We start from the raw sequence: 18,347 nt of genomic DNA on the forward strand, positions 1-18,347 counted from the left end.
AAGATTTTGGAATGAAACCTAAAAATTTGGGTATGGATGAAACCCACCCCCTCCCTTGGGTTTTGATGGAATAGGATTGTGAATTAAGTTTTAGACAAAAATATCTTTAGTATATTTGTTCAATTTTTTTTAATTTCACACACTCTTTCTCATCATATTTTCTCTCTTCTTATTTTATCATCACAGTTTCTCTCTCAAGATACTTTCTCTTTCCTCATTCTCTCTCTATATTCCATCCCATCATATACTCTCTCTTCTTATTTTCTCTCTCTTCATTCTCTTCTATCACACTTTCTCTCCCATTACACACTTTTTACTTATTTTTTCATCATACTTTCTCTCTCATCGTACTTTCTCTCTCCTCAATCTCTCTCAGGATACTCTCTCTCCTCATTTTCTATCATCACACTTTCTCTCTCTATTCTCTCTCATCACACTCTCTCTCTTTATTTTCTCTAATCACACTTTTTCTCTAAGCACACTTTCTCTCTCCTAGTCTCGCATTTTCTCTCATCACACTTTCTCTCTCTTGATTTTTTCCCATCATTTTTTCTCTCTCAACCCACTTTCTCTCTCATCATATTTTCTCTCTCCTCATTTTTTCATTTTCTCTCATAATACTTTCTCTCTCTTCATTTTTCCCATCACTCTTTCTCTCTCATCATATGTTCTCTCTCCTCAGTCTCTCATTTTCTCTCATCATACTTTCTCTCTCCTCACTCTTTCTTGTTTTCGTTGCTTCTATCCTGAAAGAGTGGCCTGATCTATCCATTGGGTCGTTCTGTAGAGAGAAGCATAGATTTATTGGTCAGTATTAAACAACACGGTGTCTTATTGTTGGCATCTTGTTACCTGTCTCCTGATAAATGTTTTTTAAAAGTTAAGTTAGTGTTTCCTGATCTACTCTGATTCACTTATCCATTTCTATTGTAATATCCGGTAGAGTAAAGCATAGATTTGTTTGTATCCCACTGGATGTTTGTTTTTTTATATATAGTAGAATGCTGTTGTTCTGGAAGAGTGTCTTGCTCTATCTACTGGTTCATTATATAGAGGGCAGAATAGATTTACTTATCTGCATTAAACAGCATGGTGTTCTACGAAGGATAAAGTTTCATGTGAACTTTGTGTTCCTAAGAAAATTGTTATTGTGATTTTGACCATTTTGTTTTGAATAGACAACTCTGCAGATTTCTTGGAGGTCAGACTAGGTGGTCGGGGCTTTTTCTTTAGAAGACTGTAAAAATTGTGCGTTAGATCAATTTTAAATTATGTAAAAATTGTGCTTCAGATTGTCTACTTGTTGAAGTTGTAAAAGTTTACTTGGGACAACTTTCTAGATTTGTGTAATTGAGATTTTGATGGGCACACAACTCATAAAGGAATGATTTATCTAATGTTGGGTTTGACTTTGACTTTGTACAACGAGGATTCGATTCTCATGTAGGTTATATCACACGTCTTTGCTCTCGGTTAGATATAGATAAATAAATTATGATGTATTTATGCTAACGTATGGTCCTTTATCAATGAGTAATTAGTGGCAACACGGAAGTCAAACATTAACTTAAAACTATTAAGATTCTTACTAATATTTTTTTTATAATTGCTATTATACTATTTTTTTTAAATAGTAAATTATAATTTTATTAATATTATTTATTTTTCCTATCACTCAATAATTGGAGACCAATTTGACTTCTTTTGTTAAAAAACTCACATCTAATAAAAAATCACATTCCTGGGCATTGAGTATTAAAAAAAATAAATCAAATTGATATTATGCTTTTTATCACATGGTGTGATTCGTGGTAACGTGTAGCCATCTAAAACATAGGTGGATCATCTAGTCTATATTTTACTAACTAAAAGATGGATGATAGAAATTGATTGATCAATTTAGATGGAGTTTACCTGTTAAACAGGCGGAGTATATTCAAATTAATCAATTAATATAATGATTCATCCTCTAACGGTAAAGTATGATCCAGAAGATTCGCTCTCTCTAAAATAGAGGTGGAGGGAGGTGTAAATTTAACTAAGCTTTAGTTCTAGGGCTTATTTTATTTTATTTTTATAAGTAATTGCTTATCCGATTAGCCTAAATTCCTAAATTTAATTTCGTGATTACTCCCTTTTTAATGCATTTCCTATCATCGATTCCGAAAAAATAGATGAACCAAATTATTAAACATGAAGTGAGGCACTGAATTGAACATAGACATGAAGATAAGGATTATGTTGGTCATCTTCTTCATCTCCAACCACTCACATTTCTTTCTCTCGTACAATTGCGAGCTTTGCGTTTCAGCTTCGTGTTGATTTGACGGTCAGAGAGGAGTCATTCTAGTCATATCGACGTTCACTGATACTTGCTAACTTGCAGGAAGAAGAGGTTTAATCGATCGGAGTGATTGACAACTGCGACTTCGAGAATAGAAGAAGGGGAGCGGTTCGAGCGTATGGAAGGAGCACCATCAATGTACATTCTAAGATAATTTTTTTTCCCCGGGTGACTAGTTTGTTAGAAGATGATAGATTTATTACATGAGAAAGAAATCAATTCTTGACAGGTACATTGTAAGTACTCCGGGTTAGTCTTAATGTGATCAATCGAATTAAGTTAGGTTCTGCGGATTTGATGCCTTGTGTCTAAGTATGCAAGGACTTAAGAATATAAGAAGTTCAGCGGAAGACGCTGCAAGTGAAAAAGATGACATTGTAAGAAAATCGACGTGCTTGGTGCATCAGAGTGACGAGGAGCTGCAGAAGAGTACTCCGGTGGAGCGAGAAGGATGTGTGCGACATATTCGAGGGATGAGAAGTCGGGATGAAGTTTGCTCGAGAAGAAGACCGAAGATCGATTCAGGTGGGCTCAACTCTGGACGGCTGAAATATCATCCAAGCGAACGAAGGTCAAAGAATGGTCAACCTGGAAGTTGACCATTCCAGGCATTTGGACCATATCCAGCCGCCTGGACCGGGTCTAAGTGTCCAGACCAGGTCCAAGTACTTGGATCGTTCTACCACGTCAGCTAGAGCTATTGCCAAAGAGGATAGCACGGAGTCCACGTCAGCAGACTCTAGACATCTGAATCGAGTCTAGGTGCCCGAGAAGTCTAGAGTCGTTGGAGAAAAGCTGTTGCAGAGTGAATCGACTCGATTAAGTCCAAGCACCTGGACCCGGTCCAGGCGCCTGGGAAGTTCCATGTCAGCAAATGACTAGTTTCTACTAGTAGACTATAAATAGAGAGCTAGTGCTCGAAGTTTATAACACATTTGTTCTTAACTTCTAAATTCTATAATTTTGTAATGTGCTTTCAACGCTTGTAAGAGGTTACTCCACCTTCTTCAAGGGAGATTTTAGTAAGTTTTCATTGTCTTAAATTAGCAATTTCCTCGATTGTAAACTAAGTAAAATCAGAGTATCTTCTTACTTTCTTTTTATGCTAATAATTTTTTGTTAATTAATTAATGTGTGCCCCTTATTAAGCTAGAAGCAAAAGAAATGCTAACTTTTATTTCAAGGCTATTCATCGCCTCTAACCAACCTATCTAGACCTACAATTGGTATTAGAGCTAGATCGATTCAAATTTCAAAAGGACTAACTATTGGTACATTTTGCACTAACGGTCTAACTCAGGTTTTGATGAATGACAAGTGAGTTAAGTTGAGTATTTTGTGATCTAATTGCGTTACCAAGTGTGCAGAAATTGACGGGTCCGACGGATCGGACACCAAGCTGAAATCCAGCTAGGTCTACAGGACCAGATAGCTGGTGCAAAGTCCAGAAAGGTCAACAAGCCGACCGGATATCTGGCAGGAAGTCTGGTTGGGTCCGTGGGACCAGACAACTGACAGAAGTCCAGTTGAGTTTGCAGACCGGACAACTGGCATGCAGACCTGGTGGGTTAAGAGGCTAGTCAACCAACAACAAATTGGTAAGTAAAGGTAAATCACTGGAGGAGAGTGACTAAATGAGGACGCGTCTCGATTGAGGGACAGTAGGCGTCGGTCCAGATTAGGTCCATTTTAGATTCTTAATTTGAGACTTTGACTAGTTCATGGTTCTGGGATAACAGGAGCTAATTAATACTACTTATTATCACTGTGCTAATCTTGTTTTGCAGGTTAGATGTTTTAGTTTTGGGCTAACATAACTTGTAGGGAAAAAGAAGCAAAAAGTCTTCGGATGAACAATACCCGAAGGCGCCTTCACACTGTTCATGGAAGGTGCCTTCAATGACTTGAAGGTGCCTTCCAAGGGATAGAATTTGGACATTGTCGCAGATAAGGTGCGACGAAGTTGAGATCAGATTTCTTAGTCGAAGGTGCCTTCAATGCCTATGGAAGGCGCCTTTTATGGCCCTTATAAGTCAGTCTCGACTAAGCTTCTCACAACAACTGATATACGAGCTACTGCGCGTCCATTTGAGGTTCCAACTGCTCCAACTCCCTGTTGTGACTCTATTGCCAAGCTTCTGCTCCCGACAACTTCTCCAAAGACTTCCGATCGCGTCCGACAAACCGACACCGACACACGAGTACTTTCACTTTGATCCCTATGTGTCGATAACAAAGTTATTTTTTGTATTTAATTACTGAAAAAGGGAAGTGTAGTTTGTTACACTTGTCCTACATTCTTTGTACTCGATTCCCTCTTCTAGAGATACCGACAGAGGTATTTTAATGGATTATCCATCGATAGGCCTGCGAGATTTGGGTCTTGGAGTAGGAGTCACCGAAGGCTCTGAACCAAGTAAAACCGACCATGTTTTCTGGTGTTCTTTTTCTTACTTAATTTCCGTTGTGTACTTGTCTTTTAAAATCTGAAAAGAACGAGATTTTTAAAATCACATGATTCAACCCCCCTCTCTCACGTGCGACTTGATCCAACATGTGGTATCGGAGCCAAGTTCTGCTCTAAATTGGTGTAACCACTAATCAAGCTATGAGGAATTCTTTTATTTTCTTTTCAAATTTTAGTTTTTCGTATTCAATTTGAATTGGTAGAACTTACCCTTTCAAATAATGATTTCTCTTTCAATTTTTAACTCAAAATTGGTACAACACCACTCAAGTTCTTCGAAATTTCTTATTCTTCTTCTTAAACTCTGCTAATCCAAGACCAAGTCTTGATACCTTTCTTTAGTTTTCTATCTATAGCTCTAAATGTCCCAAAACGAAGGATACAATACCGTTCATCCCCCACTCTTAAACGGGGATGATTTTCCATACTTGAAAAGGCAGGTGGAGGTGTACTTGAAAACTAACTTCGACCAATGGTTCAGCGTCACCAAAGGGTACAAGGCGCCAATTGACAATGCTGGAATTCCAATGGACCTGGAAAATTAGAATCCGGAAATGAAGAAGAAGACCCAGATTGACTTCAAGACCTCCAACATAATCTAGTGCGGGTTAACAAAGGAGGAGCTAAACCGCGTCGGCCCACACGAAAACACCAAAGAGCTATGGGACAAACTCATAAAACTACACGAGAGAACCAACGATGCAAAGGTAAAGAAAAGATATATATATTTAAATAAATTATTTAATATAAAAATGCAGGAAGGTGAGACTGCCCTCAACTATATGTGAGGATAAAGGACATCCTCAACGGACTTCATATGATCAGCCACCAGATGGATAACTGTGATCTTATTGTTAGGACCAAAATGTAGCTAGAGTAGGGGGGGTGAATAGCTCGTCGCACTCCTCGTGCTCTTCGTTGCTTGTTTCTTCAATGATATGCAACGGAAATATAAGAAACAAAACATACAACGCTAACACAAAGGATTTACTTGGTATCCACCTCAAGATGAGGTGACTAATCCAAGGATCCACACACACGAGCACTCTCCACTATGAAAATACTCCTTTACGGTAACTACCGAAGGCGGAGAAGCCTTTACAAACTCACACAACAAACAAGAAGAGAAGAAGAAGCAAATACAAGTAAATCTTACAAGATTGTGTACAATAAACCCTAGCTAGCTTCTTCATCTTGCTTGGGATGCCTCTTGACCTTGGAAACGTTGCTCCAAGAAACTTCAAGAACTGGCGGTGAGCTCTGGAGAAGAACCCTCGAATATCGCTATGTAGATCGGGAGTGAACAGTGCAAGCGATAGCGAAGGAATCGCACGCCAACGGCTTTATCCAGCGCCAACGGTCGGATCCTGATCGATTGGATTGCTCCCAATCAATCGGGGAAGCTTTGGATCGATCGGTCGATCAATCCAGAGCGCCTTTGTGCTCTCAGGAAACGCCTGGATCGATTCACCGATCGATCCAGGGCTTATTGTGCAGAATCGCACCTCCCAATCATCACTCGATCGATTGGGAGCTCTGGATCGATCGGCTGATCGATCCAGCGCTATTCTATGCGATTGCGAGCCTCTCCCAATCGATCCTCCGATCGATTGGGAGGAAGCTTGTCGCGGGGACTCACCCAATCGATCGGCCGATCGATTAGGCATGAGCTAATCGATCGGCTGATCGATTCGGCTCCTTGATTTTGTCGAAAATCAAGTCCAAAGCCCTCTAAACCAACATCCGGTCACCTATGACCTGTTGTTACATCATGCCTAACATCCGGTCACCCTTAACCTGTTAGAACTCGCTCACCAAGTGTCCGATCAATCCCTTTGACCCACTTAGACTTTTCTTCATGCCAAGTATCCAGTCAATCTCTTTGACCTACTTGGACTTTTCCTCCTCGTGCCAAGTATCCAGTCAATCCCTTTGACCTACTTGGACTTTCACCACCAGGTGTCCGATCAACCTTGATCCACCTGGATTTCCTCGTGCCAAGTATCTGGTCAAAACTTTGACCTACTTGGACTTTTCTTAATTGCCTGGCTTCACTCACCAGGACTTTCAATCTGTCTGGCTTCACTCACTAGGACTTCCAATCTGCCTGGCTTCACTCACCAGGACTTTCAATCTGCCTGACTTCACTCACCAGGACTTTCCTTCTGCCTGACTTCACTCACCAGGACTTCCCTTCTGTTTGACTTCACTCACCAGGACTTTCCAGTCAAGTATCCAGTCAACCTTGACCTACTTGACTCTTCTTCACAATCTCCTCACATAAACAATTGCACCTGCAATCTCTATGTGTTGTTTACATGTATTGTCAAATATCGAAACCCAAACATCAAGACTCGAGCTTGACTCAGTCCAAGCTCAGTCAACTTGGTCAACCTTGACCTGGGGAATATTGCACCAACAATCTCCCCTTTTTTGATGTTTGACAATACCACATTTAAGTTAGGCTAATCCCATAGCCTCAACTCCCATCATGCCACTAGGTAATGAAGATGTAAGTTAAACCCTACGTTCTCCCCCTAAGAGGGCAAACTCCCTCTTAGATAATGAAGGCCTAACTTAAACCTTTTCATTCTCCCCCTATTGGCACACATAAAAAAAAATAAACTCTCCCCCTGAAGAGTTACCCAACGTTGTTCACAACTTCACTCGTTGCTCACAACCCGATAACGAAGGTCCCATACCCTTCATTATCATTAAATGCTCATCCTTGAGCAGACACCACTTGAATAATGAAGATATCCACTCTCCATTATATTCAAATGCCCAACCTTGAGTATTTTCACAAAAAAAGGTTAGCCACCTTCCAAGGTGTATGAAAAATATTTTTCATGTCCTTAAAGAGTAACTCCTCCTAAAGACATGCACGAAACTTCTGTCATTGCCCAACAATGACTTGGAATCCCTAAACCTTTAGGAAACCCAAAATTAGAAGTTTTGAGGTTCATAAATTTAATAGTGAAACCAAACCTCAACCCAAAGTTCGACTTAGTCTTCCTTAACCAATCCATCCTTGTTTTCATCATGAAAACTCCCCTTAAATGTGTATAAATATGTTTTGAGGGGTTAGGAATGATTACCTAGACTATAGATGGTCCAAAATGCTGAAATCAGGCTTTACCAACCAAAATCAGCATTCCCAATCGATTGGAGTTGGGTTCCAATCGATTGAACCTGTTTGAATTGATCCACGGATCGATTCAGGATGGCTGGATCGATCGGTGGATCGATCCAGAAAGCTTCTGTTCGCGAGAAGCTTGCTCTCAATCGATCGCCTAATTGATTGAGACCCTTCAATCGATCGGGTGATCGATCGAAGCTCTGAAAAAGCTGAAATTCCATTTTAGTCAATTTCAGAAACCCCTAGAAAAATCTACAAAATTTCAAAAATCATAAAAATCGTTGTAGACATTATTTAGGGCATATAGTATCATGGAAAAATAGTTTTCTTAAGAAAATACTTCATATTTTCAATGATTGACACAAACTTGAAAACTTGTAAACACTTTAGTATTTTCTTCAAGTTTGTGCTCAACTATTCAATGATGATTACTATCAAAAGATAGCTTTCACCAAGGTTTTCCAAAAGCATTTTAAAATGATTTTCAAAACCAATATCCAACCATGTTCCTTGGGCTCAATGCACATGACTTGTACATTAGCTTTCCCAAATATTGGAAAATACATAACTATGTGTTTTGATGAACCTAAAACTCAAAAGAATGTACTAAATCACATCTTGAGTTTTGTTCATCATCCTAACATCTCACTTGCATCTAATGTGTACAAAAACACATACAAGCCACCTTATAGTTCTTTGTGAGATGTAAGTCTTGGTTTTGCCCTAATCTAGGGATCATGCATATCTACCTAGGCATTTTGAGGTTATGAACATCCACTAAGGATGTTACTTGTTAATAAATGTCATTAGTCCTTAATTGCAAGGAATAGACTAATGCATGATAATGTTATGACATACATCAAAGAAAAATAATTTTCAAAAGAAAATTTCCTATGACTATATGATGTATGTATGACATGACATGGTATTTTTATATTTTTCATAATAAGGTATGAATGTCAAAGCAAATAAATATGATGTCATGACATATAAAAGGCAAACAATCATGACAAGTTTTAGCATAAATAAAATACCTAGATTACCTATCTAAGTATCATAAAACCTTGACTAACTTAAAATTTAAGTCCTAGATTGCCCTTAAGTCCATAATAAAATGCCAAACTCCCAACTTGACATTTCTTTTACTCTTAATTTGTTGTGCCAATTGAAATTAACTATATTCCTCAAATTTTGGCACAATATACTCTTCCAAGAGTAACCATTTGAGTTAAGGTATAGATTGCCTTTAATCCCTTAAGAAACTATCAAAATATCAATTTGGTAGTTCGTATTATTATCCCAATTGTGCTAATTTAATTTAGAAACACAATTCCTCAAGGTTTGGCATATTTTACTCTTACAAGAGTAACCATTTAAAAATAAGGTCTAAATTGCCCTTAACTTTCTAAGAAAATACCAAAATCCCAAATTGACATTTCTTTTACTCATATTTTGTTGTGCCATTGAAAATACATCAAAACTTCTCAACTCATAGCACATATTACTCCAATTAAGCGTAAATGATAAGTCTTTTCATTTTTAAAGGTTAATAATAACCTTGAAAATGCTTCTTGAGTGTCAACTTCATTATGATTAGGTTAATTACCCTTTTAATTTGAGTTGACACTCTCTAACCCATCTATGGGGTAGAGAAAATGCTCCTAGGAACCCAAAACCTATTGGTGCTCCTTGGATGCTCTAGGTACTCGCTAGGGATAACCTCCCTAGATACCTTCCTAGTGACTTTGTTTAGATTCTTAGAAGCCTTGGTCACCTTTTCTAGGTCAACCCTAGGGATTTCTTCCCTTGTGACCTTTTTAGTGACTTTGTTAGACTTCTTAGAAGTCTTAGTCACCTTAGTTGCAAAAATACTCCTAGGGATAACTTCCCTTGTACTTTTGACTTGACCCTTAGACCTAGACTCGGCTCCATAGCTATATGGAATCCTATGGTAAGAAATTACATCCTTCTTAGCCTTAAGTTTGTATCTCAAACCTCTATGGCCATTAGATGACTTTTGTTGTCCTAAACCTAGGTTTTGCTCATTTTACCCTTTTAGGATATTTTCCATCCTTTTTAGGGTCTTTTCCATTTTATCAAGTCTTGACCTCAAGACTTGATTTTCTTTCCATAAATCCATAGTTTTTGATTTATCATTAAGTCCATGAGCATTTCTATTTCTAGGCTTATAACTAAAATTCTTAGAGTTATTGCCTAAATTCTTATCTACCTTCCTAACCCTAGGTGTGGTAGTTTTAGCATGAAGAGCCATATGATTTCCCTTAATGCTATCATGCTTCCTATGTTTATGGTAAATAGCATTAAAATGATATAAATTAGAACTAGCATGTTTTTTACCATTATTTAAAGGGGTAGGCTCAATAAATGATACCTTTCGTTTTACCTTGGAGGCTCCCCCTTGATTTGTGCTTCCTTCTTGAGGCTTGATCGCTTTCTTCCCCTTGGGACATTGACTTCTATAATGTCCCTTTTGGTTGCACAAAAAGCACACAATGTGCTCCTTGCTCTTCTTTGTGACGGAGCAGTCTCTTTGGGTTTCTCCTTACCCTTTGGTGCCACTTGACTCTTTTTCTTGGTCAATTTAGGGCATTTGCTCTTATAATGCCCATGCTCCCTACACTCAAAACATATGATATGATTTTTATTTTTATTTGAAACATTTATACCTTCATGTGTAGGGATGACATCTTCTCCTTTTGATCCGGAGGTAGAGGCTTCCTCTTGATCCGATAATGATGCTCCTCCAATAGATTCGACTCGACTTGTGGAGGTGGAAGCTTCTTCATCCTCTTCTTTTCTTGACCCGGATGTGGAGACTTCTTCTTCTTCTTGATCTGGTGTCATCGAAAATTGCTGCCCCTCGATCCTAGAGGTGGAGGCTTCTTCATCTTCATCTTCTACAAGAAACAAAGAGTATGCACCCTCTTTGCCCTTTTCGTTACATTCCTTTGAAGACGAGGCTTCTTGGACTTCTTCTTCTTCGGAAGTTGAGCATCTCTCAACTTTAGAGTCCTCCTTCTCTTGGTCATGCTCCAATGAGTCGCCCTCTTTAGATTTATCTTGATTTGGTACAATGGAGGGTTCTTCATGAAGTTTGGCCAACTTACTCCACAATTCCTTTGCATCTTCAAATTCTCTAATTTTATAAAGAATGGTGTTTGGCAATAAATTAACCAATAATTTGGTTACCTTGTTATTCGCCTCACACCTTTGAATTTATTCTTGGCTCCATTTGCTCTTCGTGAGGATTTTGCCCTTTGAATTTCTTAGAGCCTCGAAACCTTCCATTAGAGTAAACCATTGTTCTATCTCCATCATCAAGAAATTTTCGATTCTTGATCTCCAAGAATCGAAGCTTGTAGATACATATGGTGGAGGCACCCTTGTGTCGAATCCAAGTCCGTCTTGGAATTCCATGTTGAAGTTGAGCTTGAAGAAATCTTTGACTTGAAGAATTTTGCTCCAACTTTTTCACCCTCTAGCTCTTTGCCCCTTCCGGGGATGATTCCGGTGAAGAGCGGCCTCGCTCTGATACCACTTGTTAGGACCAAAATGTATCTAGAAGGGGGTGAATAGCTTGTCGCACTCCTCGTTGCTTGTTTCTTCAATGATATGCAGCAGAAATACAAGAAACAAAACATACAACGCTAACACAAAGGATTTACTTGGTATCCACCTCAAGATGAGGTGACTAATCCAAGGATCCACATACACGAGCACTCTCCACTATGGAAACACTCCTTTACGGTAACTACCAAAGGTGGAGAAGCCTTTACAAACTCACACAACAAACAAGAAGAGAAGAAGAAGCAAATACAAGTAAATCTTACAAGATTGTGTACAATAGACCCTAACTAGCTTCTTCCTCTTGCTTGGGATGCCTCTTGACCTTGGAAACGCTGCTCCAAGAAGCTTCAAGAACTGGCGGTGAGCTCTGGAGAAGAACCCTCGAAGATTGCTGTGTAGATCGGGAGTGAACAGTGCAAGCGATAGCGAAGGAATCACACGCCAACGGCTTTATCTAGGGCCAACGGTCGGATCCCGTTCGATTGGATTGCTCCCAATCGATTGGGGAGGCTTTGGATCTATCGGTCGATCGATCCAGAGCGCCTATGTGCTCTCGGGAAACGCCTGGATCGATTCACCGATCGATCCAGGGCTTATTGCGCAGAATTGCACTTCCCAATCGATCGCTCGATCGATTGGGAGCTCTGGATCGATTGGTTGATCGATCCAGCGATATTCTGTGCGATTGCGAGCCTCTCCCAATCGATCCACCGATCGATTGGGAGGAAGCTTGTCGTGGGGACTCACCCAATCGATCGACCGATCGATTGGGCATGAGCCAATCGATCGGCTGATCGATCCAGCTCCTTGATTTTGCCCAAAATCAAGTCCAAAGCCCCCTAAACCAACATCCGGTCACCTATGACCTGTTGGTACATCATGCCTAACATCCGGTCATCCTTGACCTGCTAGAACTCGCTCACCAAGTGTCCGGTCAATCCCTTTGACCCACTTGGACTTTTCTTTGTGCCAAGTATCCGGTCAATCCCTTTGACCTACTTGGACTTTTCCTCCTCGTGCCAAGTATTCAGTCAATCCTTTTGACCTACTTGGACTTCACCACCAGGTGTCCGATCAACCTTGATCTACCTGGATTTCCTCGTGCTATGTATCTGGTCAAAACTTTGACCTACTTGGACTTTTCTTAATTGCATGGCTTCACTCACCAGGACTTTCAATTTGCCTGGCTTCACTCACCAGGACTTCCAATCTGCCTGGCTTCACTCACCAGGACTTTCAATCTGCGTGACTTCACTCACCAGGACTTTCCTTCTGCCTGGTTTCACTTACCAGGACTTCCCTTCTGCCTGGCTTCACTCACCAAGACTTCCCTTCTGTCTGACTTCACTCACCAAGACTTTCCAGTCAAGTATCCAGTCAACCTTGACCTACTTGACTCTTCTTCACAATCTCCCCACATGAACAATTACACCTGCAATCTCCATGTGTTGTTTACATGCATTGTTAAACAACGAAACCCAAACATCAAGACTCGAGCTTGACTCAGTCCAAGCTCAGTCAACTTGGTCAACTCTGACCTGGGGAATATTACACCAACACTTATAAGGTATACTCTAAACGCATTTCCTCGAAATGCACTGTGAGCATCCATCGTGGATGCCTATAAAATTTCAAGGAAATTCCAAGTTAAAGTTAGATGAATTTTTTTGTGAATTAGAGCTACACGAATAAACTAATGCCAAACCTGAGAAATGTGTTGCTTTTATTGCAGGAGCATCGAAAGAAAAGTTTAGAACCAAACTAGAACCTAAAGTTGAGTCTGACTAAGACTCAGATGATGAAGAATACCTGATGAATCTAGTAAGGAAGATGTTCACTAGGAGAAAGAAGAACTTCTCCAAAAAGGAATTGCAGAAGATCAACTCCACTTATAACTCTAACAATAAGTCAAACATCACATACTTTGGATGCAACAAGAAGGGACACTACAAGATCAATTGCCTGAATCTCAAAAGGAAGAAAGCCCTTAAGGCAACTTGGCATGAATCGTTCGCAGAGGAATCAGACAACGACGAACTAAGGCACACCAACTACCTGATACTGATGGCATACAGACTAGAATCAGAAAGTGAATCAAAAGACGGGTCCGAACTCAAATCAAACCACGAGTCCGCACTCATTTCTGAAGGTTCCGATGAGGTAAATCTACTTTAATCAAAAGAGTTTTTAAAATTATTGCTTGCTTACATAAGAAATTGATTGCATCTAAAGATCAAATAAACGAACTAATTTAAAAAATAAAATATATAATAATCAATTAAATTCAGATTCAACAAGTGAGTCAATTCAAGCTGAAATCCCAATTCAAGTTGTAAAACTTGAAGAGGACAATTCTAAATTGAAAGGCGAAGTAGTTGAACTAAAAGAACTACTAGAGAAATTCACAACTAGATCCAAGTACCTTGACATGATACTTGGATTACAAAGAGCTGTGTACAATAAATCCGGACTCGGATACAAGTCCAGTTCAACCAACGAAACCTTTATATCTCTGGTAAATCAAAATAAAAATCAAACCAAGGTCTGAGTTCCAAAAGTGTGCCTAGCCACGCAAGTAGGAGTCAATTAATATTATGTCCCAAAAACAAAGTAATCAAAATAAATCAAATAACTCACTCTCAACCTCCAAAATTGAACCTTCAATAAATTCAAACCAAAGGAATCAAATAAAATTAAATCAACCTAAACTAAGTAGAACCAAAATTAACCTAAACTCCAACTATAACCAAGTTTATTATAATTATAAAAATTGACACAAACCTAAAACTTAAACCTAGCCAAATAATTCAGGAGAGGCTCTAATTTAGCTGGCACCTCCAAAATAATAGCTTATCCGACTGGGTAATTAGGACTAAGTTAAATAGGGACAAAAGTTTAACTTGATAAACGGTACTGGAGAAGTTTTGGATGATAGTAGGTTAGGAAAGCTTTTTCTTTTGTTTGATCCCATGGAGTCTGTTCAGTAGATCTTGTATCTGCGCGTGAAGTTGGCTGGCTGTCTCATCTTCCTGCATTTTTATGTTATATAACTTATTCAAAATTAAATCGCACTTACTTACTTTCATATAGGAGGTGCCTTCGTGCATTTCGATTAGCTTCTTCCATAGTTCTTTCGCGCTTGAAAATGGACCAATTTGGTTCAGCTCTTCCTTTGTTAGACCACATTGAAGAGTACACGTTGCTTTGGCATTGGCCTCGACCTTATTTATTATCCTTGCGTCCCAATTCTCATATTATACTAGTTTTCCCGTGCCGTCGAGTGGGAGTGAGATGCCGGTTTTGATGATCATCCACATCTCGAACTGGATTTAGAGGTAGGACTCTATTTGGCCCTTCTAGTAGCCGAAGTCCTCGCCGGAGAAGAGAGGCGGGCGGACTGTGCTATAGCCTTCTTGGTGGGCCATTGTAGAAGTAACGTCTCGCACAAACAAAAATAAGAAACTTTGTTCTAAGACTTAGTCTTGGATTAGTAGTGCGGGATTAAAAATATATGTATGAACTCGAGTAGTGTTGCACCAGCTTTGAAGGAAAATTTTGATTGCGATAAAAACAGATCGGAAGATGACAATTTTATTGATTCTGATTGACTCCGAAATATTAAAAATTACCACGAGAAAAGAAATTACTTGAATGGTGGTTTCACCAATTCGAAGCGATCCCGCTTTGGTACGAATTGTAGGATCGAAAGCGCTAGAGGGGGGGGGGGGGTGAATAGCTCTCGTGGCTTTTATGTCGTTTTAAAACAATCGATCAGAGTAAATGTTATGCAGCGGAATAAAACAACACACGAGCACACCAAAGAATTACTTGGTTCGAAGCCTGTGGCGACTCCTACTCCAAGGCTCACGCTTGTTGATCGTTTACTTTGGAAATCACTATAAGTTCGGAAAATACAACTTTGAAGTATAATTTAGAACAATAACGAAATTATATCGACAACAAATACAGAGAATTTGAAGCTTCTGGTTGTCGGAGTCTTGTTATAGCTTTGTCGGATCGTTCTTTGAGCAGCACAAGGAAGACTGATTGCGATTTTAAGTGTTGTTCTTTGCTGCTACTCGAGACATGCTTATATAGCCTGTTGAGGGCGCCTCCAACAGCATGGAGGGCGCTCTCAAAACCCGTCGAATCCGCAGGGTGGATAAGCTCTACTTCGCCCATAGCCTATCCGCTTGAGGGCGCCTCCAAGCCCATGGAGGGCTTCCTCCACCCAACGTCCAGGATGCCTCCAGCTCCATGGAGAGCGCCTCCTGCTCTGCTGCACAGAGTCTTGAAGCATTGCACCCGAGGCGCCTCCAAGTTCATCCGAGACTTTAAGGTTTTTTCACTCCCTGTAAGATGTGTTAGTCCAAAATATAAAACATATCCTGCAAAACAGAGTTTAGCATAATAAAATAAGATTAAGATAAATATTTGACAGCCACCAGACTGTCCGGTTCTGACTTCGGATTTCCATCCGAAAACCCTAGGTTGAACCGATGCCTACTGTTCCCTCATCGGGGAATGCGTCCTTACCTACTCCACTTAGGAGAGTTTACCTGTTGTCAGACCAGTTCTCCAGACCGACTAGACTTTTGCTCAGTGCCCGAGACTCTAGGACGTTCTACTGGACGTTCGGTCCACGACCCGTTCAGTCTTCCACCTGGTTTGCGACACCAGGACTTTCCACCTAGAGTCCCCGACTCTAGGATTTTTGCCCGAAGCCCTCGACCTGCCAAGACTTTCCGCTTAGGGTTACCACCCCTAGGACCTAGGGTTACCACCCTCTAGGGTTTTCCCTTTGCCTAACCGCAGCTAAGACTTTTCCTCACCTAGAGTTATCCCCTTGGACCTAGGGTTACCACCCCCTAAGAGCTAGGGTTACCGCCCCCTAGGGTTTTCCACATGTCTAACTGCAGCTAGGACTTTTACCTAAGTATACTTAGGACTTTCCTGCAAACTCATTCAAACATGTTAGATCATAAGACAACTTAACTTTGAACCCTTTGACATAATCAAAACTCAGATTCGATCGTCTGATGCTCCTTGCACCAACACTCGTCCCTCGAACGTCACGTACGTTCTTCTCGTCCACCGGTGTACTCTTTAACAGCACCTCATCCCTCCGATGCACCGAGCCTGTCGGCTCCCTTCCCGTGTCATTCTTCTCGCTACCTGCGTCTTTCGCTCGACTTCTTGTGCTCCTAAGCTTTTGGACACTTAAACACAGGGATCAAAATAAAACAGAACCTAACTTAACTTGGTTGATTATACCAAAACAACCATGGGGTCCAACACCAATTGATTGGGAGCTTCACATAGAATTTGTGAGAACAGGTGCTAAATCGATTGACAATCAATTGAGTTGATTGATTAGGCAGTGGTTTATCGCGAAGATATTGAATAAATTGAGGCAATTGATTCAAACTTCTTAATCTATTGGGCTAATCGATTAAGATTTGTCGCGAGAGAACAGAAAGGTTAGGAATCAATTAACTCCTTCTGAATCAATTGGGATGGCTCAACAATCGACTAAGGATTTGAAAAAGAGCCATTTTGCAGGTTATTGGACGGTTGGCTTACACGACAATCAATTAAGGAAAACTTTAATCGATTAGAAGGCAAAAAAAGGTTTGAACAACTTTGATATAAAGGGGAGTTCATCTAGGGTTTTCACCATTAGTTCTTGGACGATTTAGAGTGAAGTGCTGCTGCATTTTCGAGTCAGCGAGAGACTAAATCAAAGCAAGAAAAGAGTAAGCAAAGCAAGGTTATGTGTTGTAATCATTTTCAATTTCTTTGTAACTTAATTTACATTTCTTGTGTAATTCTTATATTTGAGGTTGTACGAGGTTTCTTCACCTCCAAAGTATTTCCAAGAAGGAATGTGTTCATAGTGGAGCTATGCGCACTATATAGATCTTTGGATTAGTCATCTTAAGAAGGTGGATATCAAGTAAATTGGAGGTGTCAACATTGTGGAGTCTTCGCTTCGAGTATCCATTGCAACTTATCATCGAAGAAGCAAATAAAGCTATTCACCCCCTATCTCTCAAGTGTCCTAATAAAAAATACTTCCCATTCAGTCAAATGAAGGCCTCTTGACCCATTACATCAACATAAGGCCTATCGGCCCATTACATGGAGAGCTATCAAAATAAACGAGTAAAAGCTCCATTACTTATCAATTTTTTTACTCAGACAACGCCTCCCACACTTTGTTTAAATTTTGGAAATCCAAGGAGGTACCGGACGACAGTAATCCAACGTTGTGACTTTGCTTGATCACTCATTAAAAGCCTTGTTGGAGTCTTTTCCATACTTGGGCACTCAGTAGGTTGAAATACTTCTGTGATTATAGAAACTCCTACTTGAAGTCCGTCTGACAATCTTCTTCTGCTTTATTGGCCGTCAGTTCAGCTTGCGCTCGGAGGCCTGTGAATAGTTGGTTATCCTCTATTCTCTATCGCTTAGGAGGCCAACCCTTTTAGCATCTTAGCGGGTTCTATCTCATAGACAAGTTGAGCCGGTATAGCAAATTTTTAGTATAGCAAAATTGCAGGCATAGCGATTTTTTTTTGGTATATCGAACATACTAAAATTTTAGTATAGCAAATTTTCAGTATATAGAATTTTAGTATAGTGAATTTTCAGAATATTAAATTTCAGTTTAGCGAAATTTTTTTGTATTCTAAAATTACTAAAATTTTGATATACTAAAATTTTAATATAATATTTTTTTTGGTATATCAAAATTTCCAAAATTTTGTTATAGCGAATTTTCAATGTACCAATATTTTGGTATACTT

At 39.7% G+C, this 18,347-nt stretch overlaps 1 non-coding gene across 1 annotated transcript; it reads left to right on the plus strand.

Moving 5' to 3' along the window:
* Positions 1 to 734: 734 nt before the first annotated feature.
* On the plus strand, positions 735 to 870 carry LOC121983667. Its single transcript, XR_006112687.1, has one exon. It is a non-coding gene; the product is annotated as a small nucleolar RNA snoR137 (small nucleolar RNA).
* Positions 871 to 18,347: the final 17,477 nt, after the last annotated feature.

The sequence above is a fragment of the Zingiber officinale genome, chromosome 5A (genome assembly GCF_018446385.1).
Source record: "Zingiber officinale cultivar Zhangliang chromosome 5A, Zo_v1.1, whole genome shotgun sequence".
In the NCBI taxonomy this organism is placed as follows: Eukaryota; Viridiplantae; Streptophyta; class Magnoliopsida; order Zingiberales; family Zingiberaceae; genus Zingiber; species Zingiber officinale.